Source organism: Schistocerca piceifrons, chromosome 5 (assembly GCF_021461385.2).
Source record: "Schistocerca piceifrons isolate TAMUIC-IGC-003096 chromosome 5, iqSchPice1.1, whole genome shotgun sequence".
NCBI lineage: Eukaryota > Metazoa > Arthropoda > Insecta > Orthoptera > Acrididae > Schistocerca > Schistocerca piceifrons.
The window spans coordinates 252,561,489-252,577,618 of NC_060142.1; positions in this window are offsets into that span (position 1 = coordinate 252,561,489).

Consider the following 16,130-nt stretch of genomic DNA (forward strand, 5'->3'; position numbering starts at 1 on the left):
CATCGACTTTAGAGATATAGGTCTATAGTTCTGCACATCTGTTCGACGTCCCTTCTTGAAAACGGGGATGACCTGTGCCCTTTTCCAATCTTTTGGAACGCTGCGCTCTTCTAGATATCTTCATTCCAGGACACTGCAGATAAGGCTTGTTATGAGGAACTTTAGCCCTGCACATTTCTCCTCCTCGCCTGCTAAATACTAGCAGAGACAAATTCATTAACTGTCATGACTCGAACTGACGTGCCTCTGAGTCGAGCACCGCTGTGGAGATGTACGTTAGTGACCTCGTCTACTGTGATGGGTAAGTAGGGAATGAGTGGTCCTCCTTGATCAAGAAAGTTGGTCTTATAGTGCTGAAAACCGAAATAGTTCGCATGTGCGTTTCACGTGCATGGGTGTGAAGGGCTCAACTGTTCTCCAGTTTTTGTGAGAAAGGATGCGACTTAATGAGAGAGCACTTGCTAGATGGACAGAGGTATCAGATCAGAACTTGGAGACAAGAGATAGCCTAAGGCAGTGTTTGGGAACTACGTTGCAGACGTGATGAGATCTTAACGAAGATAATAAATTCCGCTGCGAAAGTGTGTTTTTGCGCGCGTTCTTCTCCATTTATAGCTTTAACTGTTGTCTGTGGAAGAGATGTTGGAGAAGATCACTTTGCGTTGCTCGTCTGAAAATCCAGTGGTCCGTTTTTGTTCTAGGAGATATTATCTCCCGTGTCCGTTAGGTGTACAGTGACATCTGCACGTTATAAGAACATACTTTTGAAATACGCGATTCCAACGTTACAAGACCGTAACTGTGTTCACATCACTATTTTTTTACAAGATGCGGTAACACCATATGTCACTTGCCAGGTGTAAGATCTGCTTCGAGGAACCTTCAGTAACGAGTGTATCATCTCTAGGCAAACGCATGAGACTTCTGGTTGTGCAGACAGCTGGAAGATCGTGTCTATTAGCAATTTGTCCGGACTCTACCTCACCTGAAGGATAGCGTGCAACGACATACCGCTCTGATTACACCGGATTTGCTGCAAGCAACTGTCGACCATGCCATGTTACCGATGCAGCATGTTGTTGAGTCAGGAGACGACGCTGAACACATGTTGTAACTTATGACCATACCCTAATAAACGTGCCAGAACCACATTTTATAACGTGTTTCAGTGTACCTCACCTTTCCAGCATCCACACCACATCCTGACTACTTACAGCGCCATATTTTCACTTGGTGTCAGAAAGTGGAGCTGCTCTTTTTTCTAGCACACTCCACGAGCACACCGATTAATGAACATACCTGCGATGTTTCAGCGTGCCGCGATGTATAAAACCTGCACTGCGGCACTTCGAACACTAGAAAAAGCTCTCAACAGTGTCAAATAGTGCAAGATGTTAGAAATGCTGAGATAAATTTGGGTAAGCTATAGGGAAAGTCGGGTAATATGCAATATGTACTAGAGCCAGCAGGGAACAATTAGTGTGGAAGACCAAGAACGACACTCTCGAATTAAAAAGGGTGTAAGGCAGGGACGCAGTGTTTCGACACTACTGTTCAATCTGCACGTCGAAGAAGCAATGATGATAATAAACAGAAGTTTCAAGAGTGAGATTAAAGTTCAGGGTGAAAGGATTTCAATGATAAGATACTCTGGAGACATTGCTATCTTCATTGAAAGTGAAGAAGAATTACAGAATCGCCGGCCGGAGTGGTCGAGCGGTTCTAGGCGCTACAGTCTGATATCGAGCGACCGCTACGGTCGCAGGTTCGAATCCCGCCCCGGCCATGGATGTGTGTGACGTCCATAGGTTAGTTAGGTTTAAGTAGTTCTAAGTTCTAGGGGGCTGATGACCTCGGCGGTTGTCCCTTAGTGCTCAGAGCCATTTTTGAATTACAGAATCTGCTGAATGGAATGAACGGTGTAATGGGTATAGGATATGAACTGAGAGTATATCGAAGAAAGACGAAAGTAATGAAAAGTAGCATAAATGAAAACAGCGAAATACTTAACATCAGGACTGACGGTCACGAAGTAAATGAAATTAAGAAAAATTCTGCTACCTAGTCAGCAAAATAACCAATGACGGTAGGAGCAAGGAGGACATCAAAAACAGGTTAGCACCGGCAAAGAGGGCGTTCCTGGCCAAGAGAAGTCTACTAGTATCAAAAATAGGTCTTAATTTAAAAAAAAAATTCTGAGAATGTACGTTTCGAGCACAGCATTGTACTGTGGTGGGATATGGACTGGATAAAAACCAGAACAGATGTGAACCTAAGCTTTTGAAATGTGGTGCTACAGAAGAATGTTGAAAATTAGAAGAAATGAGGTTCTCCGCACAGTCGGCGAAGAAAGAAATATTTGGAAAACACTGTGAAGGAGAAAGGACGGGATGATGGAGCGCTATTAAGACATCGTGGAGAAACCACTATGGTACTAGGCGGAGTTTTAGAGTGTAAAAACTGTAGAGGAAGACAAAATGGTTCAAATGGCTCTGAGCACTATGGGACTCAACTGCTGAGGTCATTAGTCCCCTAGAACTTAGAACTAGTTAAACCTAACTAACATAAGGACATCACAAACATCCATGCCCGAGGCAGGATTCGAACCTGCGACCGTAGCGGTCTTGCGGTTCCAGACTGCAGCGCCTTTAACAGCACGGCCACTTCGGCCGGCAGAGGAAGACAGTGACTGGAATACATCCAGCAGATAATTGAGGACATTCGTTGCTATTGCTACTCTGAGATGCAAAGCTTGCGACAGGAGAATAATTCGTACTGGCAGCATCGAACCAATTACATGATTCATGATTTTTTTTAAAAAAGAAAAAGGGACAGGTCTACCATTTCCTGGCCACGCCCGCTCGCTGCTGTGATCGCCGGCGATAGTTTTTCTTTTTCTATAGGTAGGGGCCGTTATCCATATAAGTGGTGATTTTTCCCCAACACGTTGGCTCGAAAGACAGGTCAGGAGAGCACATTCATGTGAAAAAAATCACATAAAATGTAGTTGCTTTACTCCATCATTTCTAATACAAGACACTTGTAGTTTCAAATTTTGAGAAAAAGTCTAGGATGGCTGCACATATGACACGTTTCATTGTAAGATGTGAACTCAGCATGTCATGAGGAAACAGACTACTGCAGTTTAATTATCTCATAAGGCGAATTAGATACAAAAACTAGTTTTCACGTCCACAGTATGCGATTTATTGAGTTGACGAATAGAAAAGACGATGCACGTACATAGAAATCACTGCATCTGTGAATAACGATGTGGCCAGAGCCGGTTTCAGTCGTTTCAAGACTTCAGAAACTCAATTACACTCCTGGAAATGGAAAAAAGAACACATTGACACCGGTGTGTCAGACCCACCATACTTGCTCCGGACACTGCGAGAGGGCTGTACAAGCAATGATCACACGCACGGCACAGCGGACACACCAGGAACCGCGGTGTTGGCCGTCGAATGGCGCTAGCTGCGCAGCATTTGTGCACCGCCGCCGTCAGTGTCAGCCAGTTTGCCGTGGCATACGGAGCTCCATCGCAGTCTTTAACACTGGTAGCATGCCGCGACAGCGTGGACGTGAACCGTATGTGCAGTTGACGGACTTTGAGCGAGGGCGTATAGTGGGCATGCGGGAGGCCGGGTGGACGTACCGCCGAATTGCTCAACACGTGGGGCGTGAGGTCTCCACAGTACATCGAAGTTGTCGCCAGTGGTCGGCGGAAGGTGCACGTGCCCGTCGACCTGGGACCGGACCGCAGCGACGCACGGATGCACGCCAAGACCGTAGGATCCTACGCAGTGCCGTAGGGGACCGCACCGCCACTTCCCAGCAAATTAGGGACACTGTTGCTCCTGGGGTATCGGCGAGGACCATTCGCAACCGTCTCCATGAAGCTGGGCTACGGTCCCGCACACCGTTAGGCCGTCTTCCGCTCGCGCCCCAACATCGTGCAGCCCACCTCCAGTGGTGTCGCGACAGGCGTGAATGGAGGGACGAATGGAGACGTGTCGTCTTCAGCGATGAGAGTCGCTTCTGCCTTGGTGCCAATGATGGTCGTATGCGTGTTTGGCGCCGTGCAGGTGAGCGCCACAATCAGGACTGCATACGACCGGGGAACACAGGGCCAACACCCGGCATCATGGTGTGGGGAGCGATCTCCTACACTGGCCGTACACCACTGGTGATCGTCGAGGGGACACTGAATAGTGCACGGTACATCCAAACCGTCATCGAACCCATCGTTCTACCATTCCTAGACCGGCAAGGGAACTTGCTGTTCCAACAGGACAATGCACGTCCGCATGTATCCCGTGCCACCCAACGTGCTCTAGAAGGTGTAAGTCAACTACCCTGGCCAGCAAGATCTCCGGATCTGTCCCCCATTGAGCATGTTTGGGACTGGATGAAGCGTCGTCTCACGCGGTCTGCACGTCCAGCACGAACGCTGGTCCAACTGAGGCGCCAGGTGGAAATGGCATGGCAAGCCGTTCCACAGGACTACATCCAGCATCTCTACGATCGTCTCCATGGGAGAATAGCAGCCTGCATTGCTGCGAAAGGTGGATATACACTGTACTAGTGCCGACATTGTGCATGCTCTGTTGCCTGTGTCTATGTGCCTGTGATTCTGTCAGTGTGATCATGTGATGTATCTGACCCCAGGAACGTGTCAGTTAAGTTTCCCCTTCCTGGGACAATGAATTCACGGTGTTCTTATTTCAATTTCCAGGAGTGTAGTTTCAAAAATATTTACGAAAACTCCTTCTCTATTCTTTCGCGCTTTTTTAGTTCTGTTGTGTTTCACTCGAGTGACCGTCAGGCAGCGGCCTGTTGTATTTCCTGGTGTTGGACCGTGAGTTTGCGGTACTTCTTATTGGTTCCTAGAGAACGTTGGACCATTTCCAGTACATCTACGTCTACATCTAGGTCATTTTTAGATTAGATTAGATCAGATTAGTTTTTCGTTCCATAGATCCGTGCTGAGGAGATCCTCGTGGATGTGGAAGATGTCAATTTTTTTTTAAAAAAAAAGCTGAAATAACAATACTAATAGTATGAAAATATACAACACATCATTTGTTTCTATTAAAAAATTCGTCAATGGAGTAGAAGGAGTTGGCCACTAGTAAACCTTTCAGGCTCCTTTTAAACTGATCTTTATTTGTAACTAAATTTTTTATGTTTGCTGGCAAATTATTGTTGATGAGTGTTCCTGAGTAGTGAATTTACTCCACAAATAATACGTATTACACGCTTTTGGACTCTGAAAACTTTTGTTTGACTTTAAGAGTTACCCAAAAATGTTATACCATATGACATTATGGAATGAAAGTAGGCAAAGTATGCAAGCTTTTTTCATTTTTATGTCGCCTATGTCTGCTAACACTCGAATTGCAAATACAGATTTGTTAAGGCTTTTCTGCAGTTCTGTGGTGTGCTCCTCCCAACTGAATTTATTATCAAGTTGTAATCCCAGGAATTTTGACTGTCAACCTCTTCTATCTGCTCTTCTTCATACTTTATGCATATGCTGGGTGGAAACCTCTTACAGGTTCTGAATTGCATATAGTGAGTCTTTTCGAAGTTTAATGTCAGTGAGTTGGCTTTAAACCATTTATTAATATCCATGAAAATATCATTAGCAGATCTTTCTAGAACTACACTCGACATACTATTTATTGCAATACTTGTGTCATCTGCAAAGAAACCGAACTCTGCTTCTGGCAGTGTAACTGATGAGAGATCATTAATGTACACAAGAAAAAGCAATGACCCTAAGAGGGATCCTTGTGGGACACCACATGTAATTTCTTTCCATTCTGATGATGACTGATGACTTAATTCACTAGTCCCTTGCACTGATACCCTTTGTTTCCTGTTAGCGAGTTATGACTTGAACCATTTTGCAGCACTGTCTGTGACACCATAGAATTCTAATTTATTTAAAAGTATGTTGTGGGTAACACAATCGAATGCCTTTGACAAATCACAGAAAATACCTGCTGCTTGTAACTTGTTATTTACTGAATTAAGTACATTTTCACTGTAGGTGTAAATAGCCTTCTCGATATCAGAACCCTTCAGAGATCCAAACTGTGTTCTTGATAATATGTTATTTGTGGTCAGATGGTTGAGAAGCTGCCTGCACATTACTTTTTCTAAAATTTTTGAGAATGCTGGCAAAGGTGAAATCGGTCTGTAATTTTATGGTATTTCTTTATCCCCTTTCTTGAATAGAGGCTTAACATCTGCATATTTTAGCCACTCAGGAAATGTCCCAGATATAATTGACTGGTTACACAAGTAACTTAGAATTGTACTAAACTCACAAGAGCATGCATAAATTAACTTTGTTGATATTTCATCGTAACCACTAGAATGCTTTGTTTTTAAAGATTTTATTATGGAAAGTTATTTCTTTTGGTGAAGTGAGTGACATATTCATGTACCTGAAGCTATTTGTAAAGGCTAGTTTCAGATATTCAAGGGCATTATTTACTGATCCTGACAGTCCCATTCTATCAGTAACGGTTCAAATGGCTCTGAGCACTATGCGGCTTAACTTCTGAGGTCATCAGTCGCCTAGAACGTAGAACCAATTAAACCTAACTAACCTAAGGACATCACACACATCCATGCCCGAGGCAGGATTCGAACCTGCGACCGTAGCAGTCCCGCGGTGCCGGACTGAGCGCCTAGAACCGCTAGATACCAGTAACGGATATAAAGTACTTGTTAAATAGATTCGCCACACTATGCCCATCGGTTACTAATGTGTTATCTCCCCGTAGTGCAATTTACAGTTAAGTGCCTTGCAGAGCGTTTATCGAACAATCTCTAAGCTACTTCTCTACCGCTCCATTCTCGAACAGCGCGCGGGACAAAAGAACACTTCAATCTTTCTGTACGAACTCTATTTTCTCTTATTTTACTATGATGATCGTTTTCCCAGAGTAGGTGGGCGTCAACAAAAATATTTTCACACTCCGAGGACAAATTTGTTGACTGAAATTCCATGACAAGGTTCTGCCGCAGCGAAAAACGCGTTTGTTTTAATGTTTGCAATCCCAATTCGGTTATCCCCGTTGATCTCTCTGCTTTCTTTCGCGATAATACAAAACGAGCTGCCCTTCTTTGAACTTGTTCGATGTCCTCCGTCAGTGTTCTCCGATGCGAATCCCACGCCGCATAGGAATACTCTAAAAGTCTCTTTAGTAGACTTGTTGCACTGCCAATCTATGTGATCGTTCCAAATTAAGTTACTAGTAATTGTAATCCCAAAATGTTTACTTTAGTTTACAGCCTTTAAGATTTGTCTGATTTATGTGTAACTGAAATGCAGAGGATTCATTTTATTGCCCACGTGGTTGACTCGGCGTCAACTCGTTCAAGAAATTAAATGAATGCACAGTACTGGAAGAAATATATACCGAGTAGAAGTCACAAATACGACTAAGGCTAAACTGATAAAACGTGACCAACACAAGATTTACAGGCCACTGTCATCCAGAGTATATGTTACATCAACACGTGACATGTGACAGTGATTGCACTACAGACACTTCATGCAAAGATATGTTGCACCAGACTGAGTGGAGACATGACGCTGTGCTGTGTCCGCCAGCGGCCTCACGGCAGTCAACGTGTTAATCCGGCTAAGTGAGTGTTGCTGTGGGCCGGCCATGTCGCTTTCAAGGACGAGTGATTTGCACAGGATGGACGGTATTCCCCAGCACACTTTAGGAAAGACACTTCTGAAAGTGATGATATGAAGCAGCACCCGATAGGAAGGATAATACTGTGAGGATTAGCAATAAATGGCCAACGTTTTGCTCTGGAACGGTATTGATGTTAATATATATTGTTGGAGCATATTTAGAGCTCGAGAATTCGGGAGTCAGCCGGGAGCTGTCGCGATGGTAGGACGGGGATCTCGAGCCCTCTGACGTGGAGATGAGGTATTAAAAGTGGTGAGTGAGTGATACAAAGTGATCAATGAAGTTGTTGTTATACTACCGTAAACTGAAGTAGTTGGCAAGTGCATTTCCTGCTTATAGGTGTCAAAAGCTCAGTTCTCATGCGATCTTTTTTTTATGAGCTAGTTGGAAGCACCGGTTGATAACAACGAGGCAGACCTGTTAAGGCCTTACAGAAGACAATAAATTCCATTTGTTTCAGTGGAAACTTATGTTGTTAATCGTATCCTCCTTCTTTATTAACCTTAAGCTGTTATGCCCTTTTGCCTGTGGAGAAGCTGTTAGAAACCGGCGCTGGAAGAGGTGTAATTATTTGCGTTGTCCGTTTTTCAATCCAGCGGTTGGATCTGAGAGTCTTTTGAGGCTGTTTGTTTGCTACTGAACTGAGAACTGATTAGTGTGTAGTCACAATTTTGACCCTGTATCCAAAGTGAGACTAGTGACCTTTATTAAGACATGTTCCATACTTACAGCAGTGAATTACTTCGACTCCGCCAATAAGTGGATCCGAACAAATCTGCAGAGAAATGGGTCAGGCCGTTTTCCTCGCGCGCCAGGTGGCTGGTTATATTCTTAATATACGTCCTGTCTGAACACCCCGCCATAAATTGTTCTACACGCATTAGGTTGGTAGCGTCTGTTTTGCTGGTTCGTATTCTGGTCGCTGTAGGTTTATTCAGCCATTGTCATTTTCTGTTTGTAGTTCACTGTTGCTATTTGAGTTTACATATTGTCATTTTATCATTTGGAGACAGTGAGCGAAGCCGTGGACGCTGGAAAATGGAGTGCCAAGTTGAGAAATCAGAACTTTTACGACATATTCTTCTGTTTGAGTTCAGTAGAGGGGTGACATAAGCGGAGGCAGCCAGAGACGTTTGGGCAGTGTGTGAGGATAATGCCAGTGGGCAGAGCGTGGCAAGAAAATGGTTTTCTCGTTTTAAGGAGAAGCTGCTTGACGTTAGTTACTCTCCACGTTCAGAAAGACCGCCTGGGTTTGATAAAGATCGTTTGAACACATTAATCCACAGTAATCCACATCAGTATGCTCGAGAACTGGAAATTTGATGAACTGGGATCATTCCACCATCGTGCGACATTTACATTCAAAAATCGGATGCATGGCTACCGCCTGCTCTGAGCCAAAATCACAAAAATCAGCGGGTGGCCATATGAGCATCTCTGCTTGCTCGTCATCAGGTGGCTTGTGAACAACACCAAACCGTCCTATCGTGTATCGTTACTGTTGACGAGAAATGGTGTCTTGATGCTAAAATAAGGAAAAGAAAGGTATTGTTGAGCCCAAAACAAAGCGGAAACGCCTTGAGAAATCCATGCTTAAACATAAATGCATATGCTAACCAAGCATGCAGGTTACACTCTTTTGTCTCGTCACGAACGGCACCACTGAAATGTCCTCATTACGTTGCAAGTGTTAGTCGAGGTCACAACAGTATGCTGTGAGTGCGTTATGACGGAGCTCAGTGCATTCGAACGGTGGCAGATCATTGGTTCTCGTATGGTGGGTGCCTTTGTAACCAAGGTAGCCTACGTGTTTTATGTTTCAAGACGCACCGTGCTGAAGATTTATACCGCATACAGGGGAAGCGGATAAACATCGTCCGCTGTCACAACGCCAATGACAGTGCGTGCTGAGTGATCGTGATGGACGGTTATTGAAGAAGATGTTAATAAAAAATAAGAAGACGACAGCTGCAAAAGTCACTGCAAAACTGAATGTCGTACTTAAGAAACCTGTCAGCACCAAAACGAAACGAAGGGAGATCCCTAAGCAGGGAACTGGAGGGCGAGCTGGTATTCTAGAAGCACTCATCAGTGTGCATCAATGCCTGTAACAGGAAGACGTGAAGCTGAAGCTATAAAACCTAGACTAAGGAGCAATGGAAGAAAGTAATTCGATGGAATGTTTCTGGGTGAGTTTACATCCGAAGAGTGAAACATGGCGGGGGTTATGTGTCGATTTTGGGAAACATATCGTGGCACTTTGCGGGCCTCGTTGTTTCTCTGTAAGGGTATATTACTGCCAAGAATTATGCGACCATTCTGACTGATCAGGTCAGTCCCTTGGTACAATGTTTACTCCCCAATTGTTGCTGTTTTCCAAGACGACAGTATCCCTGTTCACACAGCTCGAATCATCCAACTGGTTTTGTGAGCACGAGGCTGAACTGTCGCATCTCTTCTGGCAACTGCGGTGACCTGATCGCAGTATTATTGAGATCTTGTAGTTTACTTTCGGAAAAGGGAGAGTGATCGCTATCCACCTATATCATCATTACGTAAAATTGCCACTGTTTTGCAGGAAGAAAAGTGTAACATCCCATAGAAAACCATGGAGGACTTGTATTTTTTCATCACGAAACTACCTGAAGCTATTTTGAATGCTAACTGTTTTCCTAGACGGTATTAAGCATGGTAATTTGTTGCCGACCGGGGTGGCCGAGCGGTTCTAGGCGCTCCAGTCTGGAACCGCGCGACCGCAACGGTCGCAGGTTCGAATCCTGCCTCGGGCATGGATGTGTGTGACGTCCTTAGGTTAAAGTAGTTCTAAGTTATAGGGGACTGATGACCTCAGCTGTTAAGTCCCATAGTGCTCAGAGGCATTTGAACCATTTGGTAATTTGTTGTGTTTTTGGGTTTCCATATTTTTTTCCACCCCTTGTATTAGCCTCATCAATAATTCGGTGGCGAACTTATGAAATAAGTGTCCTCATAATGGATACAGTTACAACAGAAGAAGGGACTTTAGCCTCAGCTGGTAATCCAGTTCTTCGACAGTCATTAGCAGCTTTATGTATACATCTTTGGTCTGCTCTTTTAAGTGCAAAAACCACACTTTCTGATGCTACAAGCTATTTATTTGGAAACATTCTTGTACACGGAGTAAAACGAACAGTTATGATAGTTACTTGGTCATTCTGGAACACGAATGCTTAAAGAGTAAAAGGTATATCACACCTGTAATAAAATTCATCGACTTTATTCTGTATTCACAAAAAAAGTACACCAGGCTTACTAATTTTTCATCTGGGACATATTGTGTTAGAATTAAATTAAAAACAGTTCCCATGCTCCAGTTCTGTCCAAGGTTTGATGGAGGTTTTCCTTGGTTGAAAGTCAACTGTCGGAATTGGAGATCCCGGTCTAGAAGTTCTTAATGTGGACTCCCTCTGCCCCACTACGAGGTCGCCTGGTCTTTGGCTTTCAGCCAGAGTCTCTGACGGTATAGAGTATCCGTACTCTAACATCCTGGTCTTTTTAGATAAAGGAGATTATACCAAAAAGAAAAGAAAATTTTGTAGTTGGTAATAACCTAAAATACTGGGTCTAAGGTCTGCCTCTTTGAAACAACTGTTTTTCCATGTAAACCAAAATTGGTTTCAGCATATTTGTGCCATAGTCAGTAAATATTCCTTACTCTTTGCCGTAAAATGTAACACGTCGTCAGTAATAATTGGTCTAATGAAAATTATGCCTAAAAACGGTTTTTGTCTTTTATCAGTACTTCAATTTTTTCTACATCACTGTGTTATATATGACCCTCTGCAAATAATGACGTATTGGTAGTCTGTCAGCTGCAGTTAAATGATGTTACTCTAACGTGGTTGACAAGTTAACTATTTACTTTATCTCAAAAGTATTTTTTTTTGCGATAATGTACTTCACGACTTTATTTTGTGATTACTTACAGTTAGCTTTTGGAAATTCTTTCTCATCTGCATTCTCATTCGTTGTTAGTAAGCACACACAAGCACTACACATATTTTGTGAAAGTTCACTCGGAAATAACACTCTTCCGATTTACTAAACACAAGTGTTTAAGTTACTCCTGTGTCCAGTCCCTGTCAATGTTTGGCCGTTCTTATATCAGTTTGGCACCTAATCTGAACTTCCTTTTTTTCTCTCCCTTTGCGTTCATGTGTGTGTGTGTGTGTGTGTGTGTGTGTGTGTGTGTGTGTGTGTGTAAGTGTTTTATCTGTTTGTGTCGTCTTTCCTGTACAGTTCCTTTAATGTGTTAAATAGCGTGTCCTTGCATAGTGTAGTGTAGTCGTTTATTAATTTGTTTTCCTTCTACTAATGTCTTCTTTTTCTGTAAATTTGTTTCTATTGTAATTGTGTAGTATAAACTGCGGCTGTATTTTAGTATTCTTAAATCTGCTTCCATTGTAGTTAGATCATGGTTGTGGGCTATTAAGTGATCAGCAATATGGCATTGGAGCTCTTAGTTTTTAAGCCTCTAAGTTTACTTGACTATCTTGTTTTAAAGCTTCTGTATGTTTGTCCATACAGGGTGGTCCATTGATAGTGACCGAGCCAAATATCTCACGAATTAAGCAAGAAACGAAAAAACTAAAAAGAACGAAACTCGTCTAGCTTGAAAGGGGGAAATCAGGTGGCGCTATGGTTGGCCCGCTAGATGGCGCTGCCACAGGTCAAACGGATATCAATTGCGTTTTTTTAAACAGGAACCCCCATTTTTATTACATATTCGTATAGTACGTAAAGAAATATGTATGTTTTAGTTGGACCACTTTTTTCGATTCACAAAGGTACACGTATCACATTGGAACAACCGAAATAAAATGTTCAAACGTACCTAAGTTCCGTATTTTCATTTAAAAAACCTACCTGTTACCAACCGTTATTCTAAAATTGTGAGCCGTATGTTTGTGACTAATACAGCGCCAACTGTCATAAAGCGAAAAAAGTGGTCCAACTAAAACATTCATATTTCTTTACGTAGTACACGAATATGTAATAAAAATGGGGGTTTCTGTTTAAAAAAACCGCAGTTGTCCTATTGTAGCGCCATCTAGCGGGCCAACCATAGCGCCATCTGATTTCCCCCTTCAAGCTAGACGAGTTTCGTTCTTTGTAGTTTTTTCCTTTCTTGCTTAATTCGTGAGATATTTGGCCCGGTCACTATCAATGGACCACCCTGTATGGACAAACATACAGAAGCTTTAAAACAAGATAGTCAAGTAAACTTAGAGGCTTAAAAACTAAGAGCTCCAATGCCATATTTGCTGATCACTTCATAGCCCACAACCATGATCTAACTAAAATGGAAGCAGATTTAAGAATACTAAAATCCTGCCACAGTTTATACTACACAATTACAAACGAAGCAAATTTACAGATACAGAAGAAAAATTAATAAACCACTACACTACACCATGCAAGGACACGCTATTTAACACATTAAAGGAACTGTACAGGAAAGACGACACAAGCATTTAAAACACTAACATACATACATACACACATACACACACACACACACACACACACACACACACACACACACACACGAACGCAAAGGGAGACCAGACGTTTTCAATTGGTGAGAGATCTGGAGAATGTGCTGGCCAGGGCAGCAGTCGAAGATTTTCTGTCTCCAGAAAGGCCCGTACTGGACCTGCAACATGCGATCGTGAATTATCCTGCTGAAATGTTGGGTTTCGCAGTGATCGAATGAAGGTTAGAGCCACGGGTCGTAACATATCTGAAATGTAACGTCCACTGTTCAAAGTGCCGTCAATGCGAACAAGAGGTGACCGAGACGTGTAACCAATGGCACCCCATACCATCACGCAGGGGGGATACGCCAGTGTGGCGATGACGAATACACGCTTCCAATGTGCTTCACCGCGATGTCGCCAAACACGGATGATGGTATAAACAGAACTAGGATTCATCCGAAAAAATGCCGTTTTGCCATTCGTGCACCCAGGTTCGTCGTTGAGTACACCATCGCAGGCGCTCCTGTCTGTGATGCAGTGTCAAGGGTAACCGCAGCCATGGTCTCCGAAGCCATGGTCTCCGAGCTGATAGTCCATGCTGCTGCAAACGTCGTCGAATTGTTCGTGCAGATGGTTGTTGTCTTGCAAACGTCCCCATCTGTTGACTCCGGAATTGAGACGTGGCTGCTCGATCCTTTACAGCCATGCGGATAAGATGTCTGTCATCTCGACTGCTAGTGATACGAGGCCGTTGGGATCCAGCACGGCGTTCCGTATTACCCTCTTGAACCGACCGATTCCATATTCTTCTAACAGTCATTGGATCTCGACCAAGGCGAGCAGCAATGTCGCGATACGATAAACTGCAATCGCGATAGGCTACAATCCGATCTTTATCGAAGTCGGGAACGTGATGGTACGCATTTCTCCTCCTTACACGACGCATCACACCAACGTTTCACCAGGCAACGCCGTTGAACTGCTGTTTGTGTATGAGAAATCGGTTGGAAACTTTCCTCATGTCAGCACGTTGTAGGTTTCGCCACCGGCGCCAACCTTGTGTGAATGCTCTGAAAGCTAATCATTTGCATATGACAGCATCTTCTTCCTGTCGGCCAAATTTCGCGTCTGAAGCACGTCATCTTTGTGGTGTAGCAATTTGAATGACCAGATGTGTAGCTTCCAGTGAGCAATGATTTACATCAGTGGGGCAATTTGAAAGTTTGTGCTACACTGAGATTCGATTGCAGGTCTCCTGGTTGCTTGGTAAATCACTGACCACAATGCCATTTTGACACAATGGTCACTGCAAGTTCACGGTATCACCGGTTAAGCGCTTTCGGGCTGGGCTAGTTCTTGGATGGGTGACCATCCAGTCTGCCGTGCTCTTTTGGCAAGCGGGGTGCACTCAGGCCTTGTGAGGCAAACTGAGGAGCTACTTGACTGAGAAATAGCGGCTTCGGTCTCGTTTACTGACATACGGCCGGGAGAGCGGTGTGCTGACCACATGCTCCTCCATATCCACATCCACCGACGCCTGTGGGCTGAGAATGACGCGGGCCGGTCGGTACTGTTGGGCCTTCACGGCCTGCTCGGGCGGAGTTCAGTTTTTTTAAATGGACGGAATACCCTGTCACGCCTCCCCATTGATTTAAACTTGTTTTAAATCAGTGCCCACCAACAGCTAACGTTTTCTTTGTGGCTGCAGGATCTAAATAGTGTCCGTTCTTTCGGACACGTTCGAAAGACCAGACACCACATCCATAACGGAAATTAAGTCAGAAGACAAGTGAAGGCACCTTTAAAGATCTGAAAGTGCCGCAGACAAATATTACACCAAGCTGCAAAATACATGCTGCAACTTCACCACACTTCTATTCAAGTAATTAGCATCCACGAGCAGGCTGAGATACCAACTGTGGTGTCACCGCCAGACACCACACTTGCTAGGTGGTAGATTAAATCGGCCGCGGTCCATTTAGTACATGTCGGACCCGCGTGTCGCCACTGTGTGATCGCAGACCTAGCGCCACCACAAGGTAGGTCTCGTGATACGGACGAGCACTCGCCCCAGTTGTACGGACGACATTGCTAGCGACAATACGGACGAAGCCTTCCTCTCATTTGCCGAGAGACAGTTAGAATAGCCTTCTGCTAAGTCCATGGCTACGACCTAGCAAGGCGCCAATTGTACCAGTGCATGTATCTTACGAGTCGCATTTGTATAGTCAAGAGAGATGTATCACAAGGATCAGTAAAGTTAAGTATAAAGCAGCTACGTACTTTTCTTGCTACCATTCAATAGTTATCCTGTTCCAGACTTGACGCCCGTCGGCGTGTGCGAACGCGTGCCTTTCTTTCGGCTACCTCAAGTGGCGTAACAGTCTTGTTACGTCACTACACCAATCGTCCATAAAAAGATGGAGACAGTGACAGAATCAGAATGTAGAACGGAAAGAGAAAAGCCTTACCCCTCGTTGGACGGGGGTCACAAACATGCTATCCGAATGGTTCAAATGGCTCTGAGCACTATGCGACTTAACTGCTATGGTCATCAGTCGCCTAGAACTTAGAACTAATTAAACCTAACTAACCTAAGGACATCACACACATCCATGCCCGAGGCAGGATTCGAACCTGCGACCGTAGCGGTCGCTCGGCTCCAGACTGTAGCGCCCAGAACCGCACAGCCACTCCGGCCGGCACATGCTATCCGACCAGCGCAGGCCTGTGACTGGCTCTTACATGGTGTCTCCAACGTACGTCATAGCAAAAATGCCGTCACTCGACTAATCAGGCTGTAATGCATTGAGGAACCAAAGAAACTAGTGATCCTGCCTAATACCGTGTAAGGCCCCCGCGAACACGCAGAAGTGCCGCAACA